The following is a 16115-nucleotide window of genomic DNA, read 5'->3' on the forward strand; positions in this document are numbered from 1 at the left end:
ACAATTGCAAGCATGTGAACATGGCAAAAACATAATCAGATCTCACACTTAGTGAAAAACTGGAGCATGCAAATATCTTAACGAGTAGGCATGTTCACGAGCTCGATGCACTCACTACAGAACAAGGCATGACAAACTAAGCATACACCCATCAAGAATACACATTGTATAAAGTAGACATGGCACGAACAACAACATAGCATGCACGGAGCAACTACAACATCCTCGGCAAAATCGCTAACAAGTAGACAATCTGCCCAGTTTCACGAAATAGCAAAAGTAGAGCTCCATTGAGTCAAGCTGGGTTGCTCCATGATTGCAAAAAAAGACATGGATGTATAGAACACCACAAGATTAACAAAACATCCTTACTGGTCATCCTCAAAAGAGGCACGGATCACTAGGAAACAACATGAACATATGGCATATTGATAAGAACAGATCAAGGACTTGGTGGAATTTCTAAGTCCCTGAAATCAGCATTAGCGAATGCACCACTTTGCAAGCTTGTACTAGTCACCACACATATCAAACAAATACATGGATAGCACCTCTGGAAAGATGGCAAAGCATATAACAAAACTCATGTAGAGCTCAGGGGCATATCATGCACACATTAAACATGGCAAAAATGACAAATAGCTATTTGGTGCAGCAGATCTGACAATTAACTCAAATAGCACTATTCCAATAGCATTTTGGGCACAAGATGAGCTCAAATGAAAATTATGCAATGAGATGAAATGATGTACTCTCTGAGATGAACATTTTGATATGCTACACGCCCAAAACAGACCTACGGATTCAAAGTTACGGCATGATGAATAATGCTAAAATAAACTGGGACTTGGGGAAAAAATGAAGTCAACCCTAGGGTTTTTTGAATCCAGATCTGAGATCCAGCGCGCGGATCGAGGTTCGCCAGCCGGAGCTTCGCCGGAGATGTCGCCGTGGAGGAGGTGGAGGCCGGGGCGGCGCGGATCCGGGCGGGGAGGCGAGGAGGCGACTCCGGCGGCGAGGAGGGCGCCGGGGCTGCGAGAGGAGGCGGCCGGACTTGAGGGCTCGCCGACCGGACTTGAGAGACGGGGAGGCGCGGGACTCCGGCCACCGGAGTTGGAGAAGGAGGCGGCGGAGAACGGCGGCGGACAAAACCGGGCGGCGGGGCGCGCCGCCGGGCGCGCGGGCCGGGGAGGGCCCCGCGCGGGCCTGGCGGGCCGGCGGTGGAGGGGGCGGCGATGTGGGCGCGCTGCCCACGTGGTGCTTCCCGATTGGCGGCGGCGGGTCGGGTGGACGCTGTCCGGCGCGGGCCAGACACGTCCGGTTGTGCGGAGGAGAAATAGATCTAGGGATTAGGGGGGAGGAGAGACCCGTGAATTTCGGAGGGGGTGATATTTATAGGCATAGAGGGAGCTAGGAGAGTCCAAATGAGGTGCGGTTTTCGGCCACGCGATCATGATCGAACGCTCTAGATGATGGATAGGGTTTAGGTGGGTTTTGGGCCAAATTGGAAGGGTGTTGGGCTGCAACACACACGAGGCCTTTTCGGTCCCTCGGTTAACCGTTGGAGTATCAAACGAAGTCCAAATGACACGAAACTTGACAGGCGGTCTACCGGTAGTGAACCAAGGCCGCATGAAAAGTCTCGGTCCAATGCGGAAATGTTTAACCCCCACACACAAAAAGATGTAGAAAGGGACATCGGGTGACATAGGAGCGCCGGATTGCAAAACGGACTACGGGAAAAATGCTCGGATGCATGAGACGAACATGTATGCAAATGAAATGCACATGATGACATGATATGCAATGCATGACACGCAAGCAATGACAAGACAACCACAGCAAATAACTGGAGGACACCTGGCACATCGGTCTCGGAGCGTTACAACACTCCACCACTACGAGAGGACCTCGTCCCGAGATCTAGAATGGCACCGGAGGGACAACGGAAAAGAAAGAGAAGAGGTAAAACTAAGTTGCTCCTTTGACAAACGAGTGAAACCATGAACCTTGAGAGGTTGGTCAAATGGGAAGAAAGAATGCAACAGAGATGAACAAAGTAGAAAACACTCCGTTAGGAAAAGGAACAAGGAAGAACAACTTCGGGCAGCACTCCATTTGAAAAGTGGTACAAGACTTGATAAAGCAAAAAGAACTTGAGCAACAGGACACAACACTCCGGTTAAATGGATAAGCAAGAAAAAAACAAGGTCCTGACAAGAACAAGAAGAAGGGTTGAAGAGAGCAACATCACAATGCCTCCGGAACGGAAGAATAGAAGGTAGATAGTTGAAATAAAAGAATGGAGAAGAAGATGCCAACTTCTGCCACAAAAGATCTTGAAAAGGCATCCTTAGGCGAAGGGTCGAACGGAGTTATTGGAAAACAACAACAAAAAGAGTAATCTTGATATGGTCTTATGAAATACATCTCCAAATTATGAGGTGAAATTCTGCCACTAACGAAACAAAAGATTGGATTGATGTCAACGAGGAGACGAGAAACTATCGCACCGGGAGAATAAATGAAGAAGTTGGGTCACTTATAATCACCATAATTAGCAACACTCCTTAGGGAAGGCTTTAAGGTGAAATATGACCCAAGATAACTCCAATGACGAGATTAATGGATTTAAAATATCTCATTCTTAACAACATGTGAATCATGAAACATGAACTCAAATTATCAAGAATGACATAATACCACCTCTATTGATACGGAAGGAAGAATTGCACTCCAGATTGCAAGATGAAGAATACTTGAGCTCCTTAGAAAAGAATCTCGATGAAAACTTCGAGAAGTGATAAAAAACCTTGATGAACCATCATGTTGAACCTTCATTAGGAACTCCGGTAGCAAAAGAATGATCAAACGAAATGAAGGATGAAAAGAATAAGGTTGAAGCCTTCCAATGATTTAGATGGATCTTTGGAATGATATAAATTGAGAGAGCTTGGAACTCCAGAAAAGAAAAGATGAAACAATTGAAACCAAGAATCTTGATGAGGCTCCGGAATAAGGAATTAATCACTTGGATGGAACAAGAATAAGAATTACATTATGCTTATCCTTCACCAATTAAATTGATGAAAAACAACGGATTTGCCATACTACTTATTCTCGTAGAAAGGATTAAGATAGATATAGCGTCAACTTGGAAAGGTGTTCCATGAACCACCAGTAGAATTGAAACAATGAATGAATTGATATGATAAGAAAGAAGAAGAAAACTTGAACGAACCACCGTAAGAATTGAAAAAGAATGATTAAAACATGAAGAAACACCGGGAAGGATTAGCAATTAAACGAAGATGCTTGAGAGAATTTAGATCCATGAGAACGAAGAGATTACGAGCTGATTAGAGAATCCTTGATATAGACACCAGTATGATTTAGAGTATGCGAGTTGAAAAATGGAATGAATAAATCTTAGATGATGGGCTCCGGATAATCAAACTGAACAGAATCTTGAATTGCTCCGGATGGGTGAAAAGGATTCTCACAATCAAAAACAACCGAGAGAATGGCAACAAGCTAGAACCACGAATCTTGAAGAGAATGGAGCAAGAAATGGAGGAAAAACTCTTCTTCGGTCTTCAAATGCAGAGAATGACAATGAGAAACACCACCAAGAATTATTAAGGTACTCCGGAATTAAAATTGGAAAGGTTGAACCAACGATGAAAATAATTTGGAAGATCTTGCAGAAAGACATTTGACTGATGATAAATCATTCTTACGTCAAACTTAAAAAGATTTGATAATCGCTCCGGGAAAATAAGAAGAGTCAGGTAAGATCCTGGGAAAAGACCTGTGGGTTAGGGCCCACTCCAAAGAAACACCGTTGAACAATTTGAAAGAGAGGTTGCACCGGTTGAATTAAATGACTTGAATGAGATAACAACCTCGAAAGATCTTGAATGAATGCAGAGTGGAAAACACGAATCTTCGAGATATCTTCAGCACTCCGGAACAATTAAATAGCGAGAAGTGAATGAATATGAGGTGCACCGGCATGAGAAGGTATTTAAAACGAGGAAAAAAAAGATATGATCAACAACAAAGCTTGATTTGAATCCACTAGAGAAGAAAAGAATGAAGAATGACGAACTTGAGGCTCCGTTAGCATCTTCATGAGAATCACCGGATAAGAACATTGAAGGAAAAGGATGGAGAGACTTCACATCAATAAGATGGATACTTGATCAAGAAATCTGAATCCTTCAAGAAAACAAGGGTGGGAGGGTGGGAAAAACACTGTTGAGAATGAAACGAACACCGTTGAGAAGAAATGATAATTGATCTTGCTGATGTTGAAATGATCGGATCCACTTGAAGAGAAAACACGCCGGTGAACAAGATTGGCATAACAATCACGATTATCGAGAAGGATTAGTATTCACATCGAGTATGAGAACACCATTTGGGGAAGGTATGGAATCAACATTTGACTTCGAAGCAACTCGAATACCACAACTCAAAACAAAACAAAGTATTGGCTTGCCGAATAAGCCAGAACAAACATATGATAGAGATTTCGTCCGAAGCTTTTGTGGTGGGGCCTACACGGACTCGATCGTACAGCACCATCATGTACAAGGCAGTGCACATGACATACGAAGCGTCCCCGAGTCGGCATAGCCAAGGACTCTTTAAGACACAACGAGACCACTGTAAAACCGACCGTGAATAGGCGGACCACTAGACGTCGAACCCCAATTTCATATCATACATCTGTCGGAAAGATATCCTAAGAGCTACTTGAATTCCCACTTATAAACTCCTGAAATTTTCCGGTTATGCAATCAGGTGTTGGGGATACAGGGGAAGCATAATATCTCACCCAAAACTAGCAAATCCTACATCCAGTTGTATCCATCCTACAACACATAACCAAGAAACCTTCGGAAATCGTCTACCTCAACCTTTGAAAAGCATCCATTATACGAGTTATGGCAATACTCCCGAACTCCCGCCCCAGTACTGGGTGGCGTCGAGGTTATCTCACCAACAACTGCATAAAAGAGATTTTCGATGTCGGCGAACTAAACTCAGGTATTCCAGAACTGCCATGATAAAATTGTGACGACAACACCTCGGAGCTCAACTCCCCGGGACACTGCCACAACCCCTAAATGACAGGAGGCACCAAGAACAATGTTCTCGTCAAAAATCGATCGGAACGATTCCAAGATACCCGCGTGATCCTAAAAAAAATTAGTGAAATTTGAGAAGAGAAGAGTCAAAACTCTACGTCAGGATGCCTTGCGAGAGCGATGAGGGGACTGGGGAGTAAAAATAATTCCTAAACTCTCCGATATATAATTCCTAAATGACTCAAAACATTTTTTCTAGACTCAACTCGTCAGCTAATTCGATCAAGCAGTGGAGCTCCTAAGGTCGGGGAAGGCTTTGATTACCATCTTGTAACGCCCTCGATGCAGCTATATCTCCTACGTGTCGAAGCACGACTTAGAGGCATAACCGCATTGAAAGCAATGTCGCAAGTAAGGTAATCTTCACAACAACCCATGTAAATAGATAATAAGGGGAAAGGTACATAGTTGGCTTACACTCGCCACGTCACACAAAGTACATAAATAGCATTACATCAATCAATACAATCATGGTCCGACTATGGTACCAAAATAAAAGATCAACCCCACAAGCGACATGGTCCCGATCGCCCCAACTGGGCACCACTACTGATCATCAGGGAAAGACACATAGTAACGGTGTGAGTCTTCGTCGAACTCCCACTTGAGCTCAACCGCATCATCTGGAACGGAGTCATCGGGCCCGGCATCTGGTTTGGAAGTAATCTGTGAGCCACGAGGACTCAGCAATCTCGCACCCTCGCGATCAAGACTATTTAAGCTTATAGGAAAAGGCAAGGTAATATGTGGAGCTGCAGCAAGCGACTAGCATATATGGTGGCTAACTTGTTCGCAAAAGAGAGCGAGAAGAGGTGGCAAAGCACGAACGTAGGACTAGAGAACTGTTGGAAATATGCCCTAGAGGCAATAATAAAAGGATTATTATTATATTTCCTTGTTCATGATAATTGTCTTTTATTCATGCTATAATTGTGTTATCCGGAAATCGTAATACATGTGTGAATACATAGACACCAACATGTCCCTAGTAAGCCTCTAGTTGACTAGCTCGTTGATCAACAAATAGTCATGGTTTCCTGGCTATGGACATGGGGATGTCATTGATAACGGGATCACATCATTAGGAGAATGATGTGATGGACATGACCCAATCCTAAACATAGCACAAGATCGTATAGTTTGTTTGCTAGAGTTTTTACAATGTCAAGTATCTTTTCCTTAGACCATGAGATCGTGTAACTCCCGGATACCGTAGGAGTGCTCTGGGTATACCAAACGTCACAACGTAACTGGGTGACTATAAAGGTATACTACGGGTATCTCCGAAAGTATCTGTTGGGTTGACACGAATCAAGACTGCGATTTGTCACTCCGTATGACGGAGAGGTACCTCTGGGCCCACTCGGTTATGCATCATCATAATGAGCTCAAAGTGACCAAGTGTCTGGTCACGGTATCATGCATTACGGTACGAGTAAAGTGACTTGCCGGTAACGAGATTGAACAAGGTATTGGGATACCGACGATCGAATCTCGGGCAAGTAACGTACCGATTGACAAAGGGAATTGTATACGGGGTTGCTTGAATCCTCGACATCGTGGTTCATCTGATGAGATCATCGAGGAGCATGTGGGAGCCAACATGGGTATCCAGATCCCGCTGTTGGTTATTGACCGGAGAGCCGTCTCAGTCATGTCTACATGTCTCCCGAACCCGTAGGGTCTACACACTTAAGGTTCGGTGACGCTAGGGTTGTAGAGATATGAATATGCAGTAACCCGAAAGTTGTTTGGAGTCCCGGATGAGATCCTGGACGTCATGAGGAGTTCCGGAATGGTCCAGAGGTGAAGAATTATATATAGGAAATGCAGTTTCGGCCATCGGGAGAGTTTCGGGGTCACCGGTATTGTACCGGGACCACCGGAAGGGTCCCGGGGGTCCACCGGATGGGGCCACCCATCCCGGAGGGCCCCATGGGCCAAAGTGGGGAGGGGAACCAGCCCATAGTGGGATAGTGCGACCCCCTAGGCCCACCCCATGTGCCTAGGGTTGAAACCCTAGGGGTGGGGGGCGCCCCACCTGGCTTGGGGGGCACTCCACCCCTTGGCCGCCCCCCCCCCCTAGGAGATCCCATCTCCTAGGGCCGGCGCCCCCCCTAGGGGAGCCTATATAAAGGGGGGGAGGGAGGGGGCAGCCACACCTTGAGTCTTGGCGCCTTCCTCTCCCCTGCTTCACCTCTCCCTCTTGCAGTACTACGGCGAAGCCCTGCTGCGGTGATGCCCTGCATCCACCACCACGCCGTCGTGTTGCTGGATCTTCATCAACCTCTCCTTCCCCCCTTGCTGGATCAAGAAGGAGGAGACGTCACACTGACCGTACGTGTGTTGAACACGGAGGTGCCGTCCGTTCGGCGCTAGGATCTCCGGTGATTTGGATCACGTCGAGTACGACTTCCTCATCCCCGTCCTTGAACGCTTCTGCGCGTGATCTACAAAGGTATGTAGATGCAATCCGATCACTCGTTGCTAGATGAACTCATAGATGGATCTTGGTGAAACCGTAGGAAAATTTTTGTTTTCTGCAACGTTCCCCAACAGTGGCATCATGAGCTAGGTCTATGCATAGTTCTCCTTGCACGAGTAGAACACAATTTGTTGTGGGCGTAGATGTTGTCAACTTTCTTGCCGCTACTAGTATTATCTTGCTTCAGCGGTATTGTGGGATGAAATGGCCCAGACCGACCTTACACGTACGCTTACGTGAGACCGGTTCCACCGACTGACATGCACTAGTTGCATAAGGTGGCTAGCAGGTGTCTATCTCTCCCACTTTAGTTGGAGCGGATTCGATGAAAAGGGTCCTTATGAAGGGTAAATAGAAGTTGACAAATCACGTTGTGGCTATTACGTAGGTAAGAAAATGTTCTTGCTAGAACCCTTTTGCAGCCACGTAAAACTTGCAACAACAATTAGAGGACGTCTAACTTGTTTTTGCAGCAAGTGCTTTGTGATGTGATATGGCCAAAGTTGTGATGAATGATGAATGATATATATGTGATGTATGAGATCATGTTCTTGTAATAGGAATCACGACTTGCATGTCGATGAGTATGACAACCGACAGGAGCCATAGGAGTTGTCTTTATTTTTTTGTATGACCTGTGTGTCATTGAGAAACGCCATGTAAATTACTTTACTTTATTGCTAAACGCGTTAGCCATAGTAGTAGAAGTAATAGTTGGCGAGCAACTTCATGGAGACACGATGATGGAGATCATGATGATGGAGATCATGGTGTCATGTCGGTGACAAGATGATCATGGAGCCCCAAGATGGAGATCAAAGGAGCTATGTGATATTGGCCATATCATGTCACTATTATTATTTGATTGCATGTGATGTTTATCATGTTTTTGCATATTGTTTACTTAGAACGGTGGTAGTAAATAAGATGATCCCTCATAATAATTTCAAGAAAGTGTTCCCCCTAACTGTGCATCGTTGCGATAGTTCGTTGTTTTGAAGCACCACGTGATGATCGGGTGTGATAGATTCCAATGTTCACATACAACGGGTGTAAGACAGATTTACACATGCAAACACTTAGGTTGACTTGACGAGCCTAGCATGTACAGACATGGCCTCGAAACACAAAAGACCGAAAGGTCGAGCATGAGTCGTATAGAAGATACGATCAACATGAAGATGTTCACCAATGTTGACTAGTCCGTCTCACGTGATGATCGGACACGGCCTAGTTAACTCGGATCATGTTATACTTAGATGACTAGAGGGATGTCTATCTAAGTGGGAGTTCATTATATAATTTGATTAGATGAACTTAATTATCATGAACTTAGTCTAAAATCTTTACAATATGTCTTGTAGATCAAATGGCCAACGTTTTACTCAACTTCAATGCGTTCCTAGAGAAAACCAAGCTAAAAGACGATGGCAGCAACTATACGGACTAGGTCCAGAACCTGAGGATCATCCACATAGCTGCCAAGAAAGATTATGTCCTACTAGCACCGCTAGGTGACGCACCTGTCCCACAGAACCAAGACGTTATGAACGCTTGGCAGGCATGAGCTGACGATTACTCCCTCGTTCAGTGCGGCATGCTTTACAGCTTAGAACCGGGGCTCCAAAGGCGTTTTGAGCAACACGGAGCATATGAGATGTTCGAAGAGCTGAAAATGGTTTTCCAAGCTCATGCCCGGTTCGAGAGATATGAAGTCTCCGACAAACTCTTCAGCTGTAAGATGGAAGAAAATAGTTTTGTCAGTGAGCACATACTCACAATGTCTGGGTTACATAACCGCTTGACTCAACTGGGAGTTAATTTCCCGGATGACGCGGTCATTGACAGAATCCTCCAGTCGCTTCCACCAAGCTACAAGAGCTTTGTGATGAACTTCAATATGCAGGGGGTGGAAAAGACCATTCCTGAAGTATTTGCAATGCTGAAATCAGCAGAGGTAGAAGTCAAAAAGGACCATCAAGTGTTGATGGTGAATAAAACCACTAAGTTTAAGAAAGGCAAGGGTAAGAAGAACTTCAAGAAGGACGGCAAGGGAGTTGCCGCGCCCGGTAAACAAGCTGCCGGGAAGAAGCTAAAGAATGGACCCAAGCCCGAGACTGAGTGTTTTTATTGCAAGGGAAGTGGTCACTGGAAGCGGAACTGCCCCAAATACTTAGCGGATAAGAAGGCCGGCAAAACGAAAGGTATATGTGATATACATGTAATTGATGTGTACCTTACCAGTAGTCGTAGTAGCTCCTGGGTATTTGATACCGGTGCGGTTTCTCACATTTGTAACTCAAAGCAGGAGCTGCGGAATAAGCGGAGACTGGCGAAGGATGAGGTGACGATGCACGTCGGGAATGGTTCCAAGGTCGATGTGATCGTCGTCGGCACGCTGCCTCTACATTTACCCACGGGATTAGTTTTAAACCTCAATAATTGTTATTTGGTACCAGCTTTGAGCATGAACATTGTATCAGGATCTCATTTAATTCGAGATGGCTACTCATTTAAATCCGAGAATAATGGTTGTTCTATTTATATGAGAGATATGTTTTATGGTCATGCTCCTATGGTGAATGGTTTATTCTTAATGAATCTCGAGCGTAATGCTACACATATTCATAGTGTGAATACCAAAAGATGTAAGGTTGATAATGATAGTCCCACATACTTGTGGCACTGCCGCCTTGGTCACATAGGTGTCAAACGCATGAAGAAGCTCCATACAGATGGACTTTTAGAGTCTCTTGATTACGAATCATTTGACACGTGCAAACCATGCCTCATGGGTAAGATGACCAAGACTCCGTTCTCAGGAACAATGGAGCGAGCAAGCAACCTATTGGAAATCATACATACTGATGTGTGCGGTCCAATGAGTGTTGAGGCTCGTGGTGGCTATCGTTATGTTCTCACCCTCACTGATGACTTGAGTAGATATGGGTATATCTACTTAATGAAACACAAGTCTGAAACCTTTGAAAAGTTCAAGGAATTTCAGAGTGAGGTTGAGAATCAACGTGACAGAAAAATCAAGTTTTTGCGATCAGATCGTGGAGGAGAATACTTGAGTCATGAATTTGGTACACACTTAAGAAAATGTGGAATAGTTTCACAACTCACGCCGCCTGGAACACCTCAGCGTAATGGTGTGTCCGAACATCGTAATCGCACTCTATTAGATATGGTGTGATCTATGATGTCTCTTACCGATTTACCGCTGTCATTTTGGGGCTATGCTTTAGAGACTGCCGCATTCATTTTAAATAGGGCTCCGTCGAAATCCGTTGAGATGACACCGTATGAATTATGGTTTGGGAAGAAGCCTAAGCTACCGTTTCTAAAAGTTTGGGGATGCGATGCTTATGTCAAGAAACTTCAACCTGAAAAGCTCGAACCCAAGTCGGAAAAATGCGTCTTCATAGGATACCCTAAAGAAACTATTGGGTATACCTTCTACCTCAGATCCGAAGGCAAGATCTTTGTTGCCAAGAATGGATCCTTTCTAGAGAAGGAGTTTCTCTCGAAAGAAGTAAGTGGGAGGAAAGTAGAACTTGATGAAGTATTGCCTCTTGAACCGGAAAGTGGCGCAACTCAGGAAAATGTTCCTGTGGTGCCTGCGCCAATTAGAGAGGAAGTTAATGATGATGATCAAGATACTTCTGATCAAGCTCCTACTGAACTTCGAAGGTCCACAAGGACACGTTCCGCACCAGAGTGGTACGGCAACCCTGTCTTGGAAATCATGTTGTTAGACAACGATGAACCTTCGAACTATGAAGAAGCGATGGCGGGCCCGGATTCCGACAAATGGCTGGAAGCCATGAAATCCGAGATAGGATCCATGTATGAAAATGAAGTATGGACTTTGACTGACTTGCCCGATGATCGGTGAGCCATAGAAAATAAATGGATCTTTAAGAAGAAGACAGACGCGGATGGTAATGTGACCATCTATAAAGCTAGGCTTGTTGCTAAGGGTTATCGACAAGTTCAAGGGGTTGACTACGATGAGACATTCTCTCCCATAGCAAAGCTGAAGTCCATCCGAATCATGTTAGCAATTGCCGCATACTATGATTATGAGATATGGGAAATGGACGTCAAAACGGCATTCCTTAACGGTTATCTTAAGGAAGAACTGTATATGATGTAGCCAGAAGGTTTTGTCGATCCTAAGAATGATGACAAGGTGTGCAAGCTCCAACGCTCGATTTATGGGCTGGTGCAAGCGTCTCGGAGTTGGAACATTCGCTTTGATGAGATGATCAAAGCGTTTGGGTTTATGCAGACTTATGGAGAAGCCTGCGTTTACAAGAAAGTGAGTGGGAGCTCTGTAGCATTTCTCATATTATATGTAGATGACATACTTTTGATGGGAAATGATATAGAGCTTTTGGACAGCATTAAGGCCTACTTGAATAAGAGTTTTTCAATGAAGGACCTTGGAGAAGCTGCTTATATATTAGGCATCAAGATCTATAGAGATAGATCAAGACGCCTCATAGGTCTTTCACAAAGCACATACCTTGTTAAGATATTGAAGAAGTTCAATATGGATCAGTCTAAGAAGGGGTTCTTGCCTGTGTTGCAAGGTGTGAAATTGAGCTCAGCTCAATGTCCGACCAGGGTAGAAGATATAGAAGAGATGAGTGTCATCCCCTATGCCTCAACCATAGGTTCTATTATGTATGCCATGTTGTGTACCATACCTGATGTAAACCTTGCCGTAAGTTTGGTAGGAAGGTACCAAAGTAATCCCGGCAAGGAACACTGGACAGTGGTCAAGAATATCCTGAAGTACCTCAAAAGGACTAAGGAAATGTTTCTCGTTTATGGAGGTGACGAAGAGCTCGTCGTAAAGGGTTACGTCGATGCTAGCTTCGACACAGATCTGGATGACTCTAAGTCACAAACCGGATACGTGTATATTTTAAATGGTGGGGCAGTAAGCTGGTGCAGTTGCAAGCAGAGCGTCGTGGCGGGATCTACATGTGAAGCGGAGTACATGGCAGCCTCGGAGGCAGCGCATGAAGCAATTTGGGTGAAGGAGTTCATCACCGACCTAGGAGTCATACCCAATGCTTCGGGGCCGATCAAACTCTTCTGTGACAACACTGGAGCTATTGCACTTGCCAAGGAGCCCAGGTTTCACAAGAATACCAGGCACATCAAGCGTCGCTTCAACTCCATTCGTGAAAATGTTCAAGATGGAGACATAGATATTTGTAAAGTACATACGGACCTGAATGTAGCAGATCTGTTGACTAAACCTCTCCCTAGAGCAAAACATGATCAACACCAGAATTCCATGGGTGTTCGATTCATCACAATGTAACTAGATTATTGACTCTAGTGCAAGTGGGAGACTGTTGGAAATATGCCCTAGAGGCAATAATAAAAGGATTATTATTATATTTCCTTGTTCATGATAATTGTCTTTTATTCATGCTATAATTGTGTTATCCGGAAATCGTAATACATGTGTGAATACATAGACACCAACATGTCCCTAGTAAGCCTCTAGTTGACTAGCTCGTTGATCAACAGATAGTCATGGTTTCCTGGCTATGGACATGGGGATGTCATTGATAACGGGATCACATCATTAGGAGAATGATGTGATGGACATGACCCAATCCTAAACATAGCACAAGATCGTATAGTTTGTTTGCTAGAGTTTTTACAATGTCAAGTATCTTTTCCTTAGACCATGAGATCGTGTAACTCCCGGATACCGTAGGAGTGCTCTGGGTATACCAAACGTCACAACGTAACTGGGTGACTATAAAGGTATACTACGGGTATCTCCGAAAGTATCTGTTGGGTTGACACGAATCAAGACTGCGATTTGTCACTCCGTATGACGGAGAGGTACCTCTGGGCCCACTCGGTTATGCATCATCATAATGAGCTCAAAGTGACCAAGTGTCTGGTCACGGTATCATGCATTACGGTACGAGTAAAGTGACTTGCCGGTAACGAGATTGAACAAGGTATTGGGATACCGACGATCGAATCTCGGGCAAGTAACGTACCGATTGACAAAGGGAATTGTATACGGGGTTGCTTGAATCCTCGACATCGTGGTTCATCTGATGAGATCATCGAGGAGCATGTGGGAGCCAACATGGGTATCCAGATCCCGCTGTTGGTTATTGACCGGAGAGCCGTCTCAGTCATGTCTACATGTCTCCCGAACCCGTAGGGTCTACACACTTAAGGTTCGGTGACGCTAGGGTTGTAGAGATATGAATATGCAGTAACCCGAAAGTTGTTTGGAGTCCCGGATGAGATCCTGGACGTCATGAGGAGTTCCGGAATGGTCCAGAGGTGAAGAATTATATATAGGAAATGCAGTTTCGGCCATCGGGAGAGTTTCGGGGTCACCGGTATTGTACCGGGACCACTGGAAGGGTCCCGGGGGTCCACCGGATGGGGCCACCCATCCCGGAGGGCCCCATGGGCCAAAGTGGGGAGGGGAACCAGCCCATAGTGGGATAGTGCGACCCCCTAGGCCCACCCCATGTGTGTAGGGTTGAAACCCTAGGGGTGGGGGGGCGCCCCACCTGGCTTGGGGGGCACTCCACCCCTTGGCCGCCGCCCCCCCTAGGAGATCCCATCTCCTAGGGCCGGCGCCCACCCTATGGGAGCCTATATAAAGGGGGGAGGGAGGGGCAGCCACACCTTGAGTCTTGGCGCCTCCCTCTCCCCTGCTTCACCTCTCCCTCTCATAGTACTACGGCGAAGCCCTGCTGCGGTGATGCCCTGCATCCACCACCACGTCGTCGTGCTGCTGGATCTTCATCAACCTCTCCTTCCCCCCTTGCTGGATCAAGAAGGAGGAGACGTCACGCTGACCGTACGTGTGTTGAACACGGAGGTGTCGTCCGTTCGGCGCTAGGATCTCCGGTGATTTGGATCACGTCGAGTACGACTTCCTCATCCCCGTCCTTGAACGCTTCCGCGCGTGATCTACAAAGGTATGTAGATGCAATCCGATCACTCGTTACTAGATGAACTCATAGATGGATCTTGGTGAAACCGTAGGAAAATTTTTGTTTTCTGCAATGTTCTCCAACAAGAACAACCTACGGCAAACATTACTCCAACACCGTGTTCACTTCCCGGACTCCGCCGAGAAGAGACCATCACGGTAACACACACAGTTGATTCATTTTAATTAAGTTAAGGTTCTAGTTATCTACAACCGGACATTAACAAATTCCCATCTGCCCATAACCGCGGGCACAACTTTCAAAAGTTCAAATCCCTGCAGGGGAGTCCCAACTTAGCCCATGACAAGCTCTCACGGTCAACGAAGGATATACCTTCTCCCGAGACATTCCGATCAGACTCGGTATCCCAGTCTACAAGACATTTCGACAAAGACAAAACAAGTCCAGCAACACCGCCCGAATGTGCCGACAAATCCCGATAGGAGCTGCACATATCTCGTTCTCAGGGCACACTCAGATAGGTCAAGCTACGAGTAAAACCAACCCTCGAGTTTCCCCGAGGTGGCCCCGCAGGCTGCCCAGTTCGGACCAACACTCAGAGGAGCACTGGCCCGGGGGGGTTTAAATAAGATGACCCTTGGGCTCCGGAAACCCAAGGGAAAAAAGAGGCTAGGTGGCAAATGGTAAAACCAAGGTTGGGCATTGCTGGAGGAGTTTTATTCAAGGCGAACTGTCAAGGGGTTCCCATTATTACCCAACCGCGTAAGGAACGCAAAATCCGGGAACATAACACCGATATGACGGAAACTAGGGCGGCAAGAGTGGAACAAAACACTAGGAAAGAGGCCGAGCCTTCCACCCTTTACCAAGTATATAGATGCATTAAGATAACAAGATAATATAATGATATCCCAACAAATAAACAATGTTCCAACAAGGAACGGTCTCCAATCTTCACCTGCAACTAGCAACGCTATAAGAGGGGCCGAGCAAAGCGGTAACATAGCCAATCAATGGTTTGCTAGGACATGGTGGGTTAGAGGTTTGACATGGCAATTTGGGAGGCATGATAAGCAAGTGGTAGGCATCATAGCATAGGCATAGCAAAAGAGCGAACATCTAGCAAAGCAAAGATAGAAGTGATTTCGAGGGTATGATCATCTTGCCTGCAAAGTTGTCAGAGTTGACTGGATCCTTCAAAGCAAACTCAACGGGCTCCTCGTTAGCGAACTCGTCTCCCGGCTCTACCCAAACAAGACAAACAAGCACAAGGAACACAATCAACCACGTGCAAAGCTCAAACAACATGATGCAAACATGGTATGCTATGCGGGATGCGATATGTGATGCATATGCAAGATTTTACAAGGAAAGGAATAACCTGGCCTCAACATGGAAATTCAAGTGTGCCACTGGAAAGGTGAGGTGATTTCGGTTGAAATCGATATAAAGATCGCCGGAATCGGATGCACGGTTTGGAAATGGCAAGCAAAACAAATATGGCACCGG

The sequence above is a fragment of the Triticum aestivum genome, chromosome 3A (genome assembly GCF_018294505.1).
Source record: "Triticum aestivum cultivar Chinese Spring chromosome 3A, IWGSC CS RefSeq v2.1, whole genome shotgun sequence".
Classification (NCBI taxonomy): Eukaryota; Viridiplantae; Streptophyta; class Magnoliopsida; order Poales; family Poaceae; genus Triticum; species Triticum aestivum.